Below are 6,088 nucleotides of genomic sequence, written 5' to 3' on the forward strand. Positions count from 1 at the left end.
ACTTTGGTCAGCCTCTACTTATATTTGTTACATAATTTCCCTATACTAGATTTTCTAATGATTCTGATTGCACTAAATTGTAAGTAGATTTGTTTATAGTTAACCAAAGAGAACACCTGCATTTTTAAGTGTTAGAAATTAAATAAATGACACCATAAGCAAACAGGCATTTAAAAACAAGGCATAACTTATGTTAGGCATTGTTGAGTGATGCGGCTAATGCGAGATGAACACAAAAAAGGCCAAAGGAATTGCTAGGTAGATGAGATGCTGACAGGTAAGACACAAGTCAGGAAAAAACAAATGGGAGGACCCATTGTGACAAAAACTGACAAGTGTCTTTAGTAAATGCTTGGTGGTGAATTAGTATTCTAGGTTTAAAAATTCTGATGTGTTCGGTATATCAAAAAAAAAAAATACAGATTCCTGATATTTATATATAAGGTAAAATATACAGCTGGCAATGTTTAATGCAAATGTTAAAAAAAATTGTGCCCTGCTTCACATTAAAATGATCCGTGCCCCCTCCTTTCCCCATTCAATTAACAGAACCTAGGATTCTCACAGCATGGTAGCCCTGTTTATCTCCTGTTCTTCTTGTCCTGGTCCTCCTGGTCCTGAATAACCAGTAATTCCTGTTGTATTTTCTGGCAGCCATGTGAATGTTCTCCTTATCTGCTTCTGTTTGTAGGAAAATAGGAACATTAGGGAAGTAGAAAGAAATATTTTGTCCGCACAACCTATAATTAAGGGTTTAGGGGTATATCTAAATTGAAAAACAAACACTTTATTATATATATTATGAACACAGTACATTGGAGCTTACTAACCTTTAGAGGTGGTGGCTGTGTAATTTTTTTCAGGTACATTTGCAGTATATTTTCTGAAAGTAAAGAAAAATTCTTGTTGATCCTACCAGATATTATTAGATACAGTAGAATATGTGAGCATCATCACCCTAAGAGAGGATGATTGGTGCTGGTAGAATAGGCTGAAAAGAGAGAATAGTACAGCAACTACATTCATTATTTTGTACATTGTAATTTGCAATGTATTAATTTTTGTTCTTTGGTTTGGATATACCTTAAGCTTATTTTATGTTAACAATTATCACAATACCCTGCTTAAAGTTATGAGTCCCAAAAAACAATGATACATTTGCTTCTAGTTTCCTTTTTCTTACTTTTATGCCTCCAGCATGAAAAAAAAAAACTAATGTGATCCTCACAGCTCTGCAATGCTGCTATTTTAAATATGCATAGTTTAAATATGCATCCGTTCATCCTTATGGCTAAGCTATAAAACTGATTTAGAATCTTAATAGAACTATTAGTAAAGCCAATGCATTTACCATGCAAATCCAGCCTATATAAAATCTATGAAGTAGCACTTTATTAAAGGAATTTCATTTGCTTATTTGTCTACATAGATGGGTGCCTCGTGTTTACTGTTTAAATTCTTGCCCCACCTTGCTATATGAAAAAATGAAAACAAATAGGTACACTTACATTATTATGTCCAACATGTGTACCAGCCTCACCCATTTTTTTTTTTCCATGATTACATGTATTTCAACTTCTAAAAGCTGAGTATGTTGACAAGTATGTAATGGTGATGGTTGTGATAAATGTTAATCCTAGATTTGGTAGAATAAACTTCAGTGGAAAAAACTATGGTCATTATGGATGGCATGTTCCTTAAAAATGTGGAGTAGTACCATCCATTACAAATAAAACTGTGAACAAAACAATTAGTACACTCTAAATGATGGTTGAAAGTTATACATAAAACATGAGAAGTGACTCATATTGTGATAGGGCAATCAGCAGCATTTTAAGTGTGTTAGCAAGAAGAAGATACTCATTTTTTCTTCTCCTAAGTCTTATAAAACAAAACTTTCAGGGAGTTCTAATCTTGGTTTCTTCCAACAAACTCAGCCTATTACAGAATATATTAGTATGTGGAGGTCAGCAGGGGGAACTGGTAGCTGCAAGGACCCAGGGGATCGCCAGTTTTAGGAGTTTGGGTTTTAATGTAGACTTCAGCAGAACAATTCTACATCTTCTCCCCTACAGATATTTGTAAGGCACCATTCACTGAAAATTGGGGTGTGACAATGCAATTATTCCCAGTGACTTCAGTTCCTTTTTCTGTTATGTGCAAGCATTGCCATGTGACATCAACACAATATTTGCATGCCACAGAGGGTCAGGATGAATTCCACTGCCAATGCTTGGGAGTTACATCATCCATTGCTGGACAAAACAAGATAACAAGAAATTCCAGAAGTAGAAAAAGACTGGGACGTGCAGAGAAAGAAAGAGAGCAGGAAAGATGCATTGCTGGGGAAGAGTGCATTGGAAAATAAGTGTTCAATAATGTGTAAATAATTTTTTAATTATTACATTTTGCTTTAACTTCAATATACAATATATAAAACTTTTGAGCAGAACCTATCTACAAAACCTAATCTTCAACTTAAACTCCTAACACAAATACCAACCATTTATCATATTTACTGTATACTATTGCACCTAGAATTTCTATATTATCATTGTAATACACACTACTTTTACAGTGCTAGCAGCAGTATTTTATATCACAAAAATGTCAATAAATAAAGGATATGGCCACCACTGACAGTAAGCCAAGTTATCAGACCTGAAATCTATGTTTCTGATCAAAAATATCCCCTAGCAAGTTTCAGTAATATTGTCAATATTTGTAATAGGCTTGATTTACACTCAAAATTTTTAATCACTTTGTACTTAGAGATTAGCCTTTTGTTAGCAATCGCTTCATTTGTAACACATTAACTGCAATGTGCTTCAATGGGACATTTATCAACAAATGATTAATCTCAGACTTCTGAATGATTTAAATTTCTTCTATAGTCTAAGCTTCATGTTTTTCTTTTTCTTTACTGGACTGTAAAGGAAGGAAGAAAGTGAGTGCATTTATGTAAGAATACCGACTTTTCATCAGTTGAGTTTTACTGCCAGACCTGCTAACCTCTACCTCCTTTGCAAACTGAATATACTAGGTATCTAAATAGAAATGGTTACAGGTATAGCTATTTTCTATGGGTGTTTATTTCCTTCTTTACTAAAATGCTTGCTGTGTGATACCATCATATAAAAAATAACATTTTAAACTTTCTTTAAATATAAACAATTGATTATCTTTTGTGCTCTTTTTTTTCCAATTTCATTTTCTCTGATTTGTCAGGTCAGTGTTCTCCCCTAGTATTGCTTGTCTGCAGGTGTCTTCCTGACCCCATGACATAACATTTTGCCCAATCTTGCCAAAAACTGCTGGTTCTCTCAGCTGTCATCTCATATCTCTGGGCTGCTTAAGACAAAACTTTTATCCCTGAAAGGCTCTCTGGAATCATTTGCACTTCTGACATCTAAGCAAATCACTGTAGGCAGCCGTTACAAAAGGCTTTGTCCTCCTTCAAGCCAGTGCTGACAAGAGGCCACAGTAAGTTATCCTACTTATCTCAACACTTCATGGCTGCTAAAGCATAAAAGGGATCTAAACATTAGGTGAAGAGTGATCATCTTCCACTTGTACTTTTCAAGTACAGAGTTTGTTTTAGATTCAGCCCTATCAACAACTAATGTATGTTTGTAACCCTAAAGGACCACTAAACGTAAAACAAAAAAGTTACTATACATGAAAGAACTTGTGATAACATTCACAAATGTAAAAGTAAAACTACCAATGTCTATACAGAACATTTTCTAAACTAAGTAGCCTATGTTAAAATGTCACTTGATGGCATTCTTCTGATAATCATATTATTAGTTCTGTCAAGTCTCTGAAACTTTTACATATTTATGTACGGATGTCACTAAATATGTTTTGCATTATACCAGATTGCAATTTATTTTTAGAGATCATTTAAATTAAATATAGTACCACTTTCTTGATAAAAATAAAGATATTTGTTCATTTGATGATGGTGTTCATCTTTCATGTAGATGCAGTTAGTCACCTATGACATCCCCCTCCCAAACTGATAACCACCCATGACTTTCCCGGCACACAATCCCACCACCACCACCCTAGGACATATGATACAGTGTTCTGGCAACATGTATACACACCTGGGAATCAGTGATCGCTCCAAATGACGATTTCCTCCCTTTTTTTATTTATTTGCAACATTTTCAAGACACACATTTTTTCTCTAAAATTTAATAACTTTTTTTAGTGATTGTACACATGTTTTCACAGACATCAAACACCCTTAATCAACATGTATCAGCATGTTCTATAGCTATTTAATGTATTCATTTCAGGAACATATGCTTATTTATACATATATTATATTAAATTTTAAACTATATTTTATTGTGATTTCACATTTTCTTTATAGGACATTTTTAAATAATGTCCCCCACGTATATTTAACGAAGAGACACACACCTTGGTTGCAGACCAAAAGACATTTTAAAATGCCACTTGGCAGCCTTCTTTCACCAGATTTAATTTTGCTCCTAAAACCTTTTCATATTTATGAAAAAAATCAAATATAAAACAATTTGTCATTAATATTTAGAGGACTTCCAAATATTGAATAATAATTCATTTTTATAAACTACAGAGTTATATAATAGTTCATTGAAACACATGATTTCTTTTATGTATTGCTTTTCCAAGGCACCTGTGTGTTTAGGTTCTTAAGAAATCCTACATTCACTGAGTTCAGTGTCACATACCAGTTCATATAACTATATTGTCATATTACAGAGATGCAGCTAACAGATGGTTTGGGAATAGGTTCAGCTTCACTGCCCCTGAATATATGACCAAAGTCAGTAAATGTCTGCTTCCATCAGAGCCTAATCACCAAGTTGCTTTGTGACAGATTCCCTTTAAGTTGCAAGTGAACTCAGGCGTGGAAATGCTGAACGATGTTGCATAACTCTTTCAATTTTCTGCTTTCATATGGATTCTCAAGGGTATAAAAGATGCTATTTTAGAGTGACAAATGATTGCTATTGTTGAAGTAAGACAGTAGTCACTCTAGCCGAAACACCATTATGATGAGAATGTCATTACTCTTCTGTTGATCTAGTACATCTCAGTTTACATAGAAGTTCACAGTGAATACTTAACCTTTATGCATGCACTTTGACACAAAGGACACATACTCCCAAATGGTCACAAGCTTCTTCTAGTATGTGAAACCCTAATATGATCTTAGGAACACATGGTATTGGAATTATTTGGGTTTGTATTGGTCATCTACATTTTTCTGATATCTATTGTAATCAACATGAACTGGAAATGTATATATAATCACCTGTCAAAGGTTATTATTATTATACAGTATTTATACAGCGCCATCATATTACACAGCGCTGTACAAAGTCCATAGTCATGTCACTAACTGTCTCTAAAAGGGGCTCACAATCTAATGTCCCTACCATGGTCATATGTCATTTATACAGTCTAAGGTCAATTTTGGGGGGAAGCCAATTGATCTCACTGCATGTTTTTGGGATGTGGAAGGAAACTCACACAGACACGGGGACGGGGAGAACCTGCAGATAGAGTCCTGGCTGAGATTTGAACCTGGGACCTAGCGCTGCAAAGACAAGACTGCTACCTCTGAGCCACACATCTGAAAGTTTATATTAAAAGGCATTTGTCATATTGAACCTTTTCAAAATAAAAAACAAAAACAAAAAAAAAGCTACTGAAGCAGCTTTTTATTGCATTTGTAAAATCTGAAACAGGATAACAATGACAATTTTCACCCAACAATTAGATAGTTGCCAATGTATGTAAACCGTGCTTTGATAACTAATAGGCCAGCCTGGGTAGCTAGTTTTTCTTTTAATTTCAATATGTTTTTAATAACATTTTACAGAAGGAAAACTACAAAGACAAGGGTTTACATTCCAACTTTTAAACAATCACATTTCAAGGGAATATGTATAAAATGTACAAAAATTGTGACAAGGCTAATGCTTATCCATATTAAAGTATAGAACACATACCCTGTTTCCCCGATGATAAGACACTGTCTTATTTTTTTTGGAAGGCCAAAATATGCTCTAGGGCTTATTTTCAG

The 6,088-nt window shown here is 34.2% G+C and overlaps 1 long non-coding RNA gene across 1 annotated transcript in view; it reads right to left on the reverse strand.

Annotated features, from left to right (window-relative positions):
* Positions 1-504: 504 nt before the first annotated feature.
* The window catches only part of LOC140322175 (uncharacterized), a 25,683-nt gene continuing 20,099 nt past the window's right edge, over positions 505-6,088 (reverse strand). The window contains exons 3-4 of the long non-coding RNA XR_011919162.1: positions 831-883; positions 505-681 (exon numbers count right to left, since the gene is read on the reverse strand). This is a non-coding gene — a long non-coding RNA (uncharacterized lncRNA). The remainder of the gene's footprint in view (positions 682-830; positions 884-6,088) is intronic.

Source organism: Pyxicephalus adspersus, chromosome 1, assembly GCF_032062135.1.
Source record: "Pyxicephalus adspersus chromosome 1, UCB_Pads_2.0, whole genome shotgun sequence".
Lineage (NCBI taxonomy): Eukaryota > Metazoa > Chordata > Amphibia > Anura > Pyxicephalidae > Pyxicephalus > Pyxicephalus adspersus.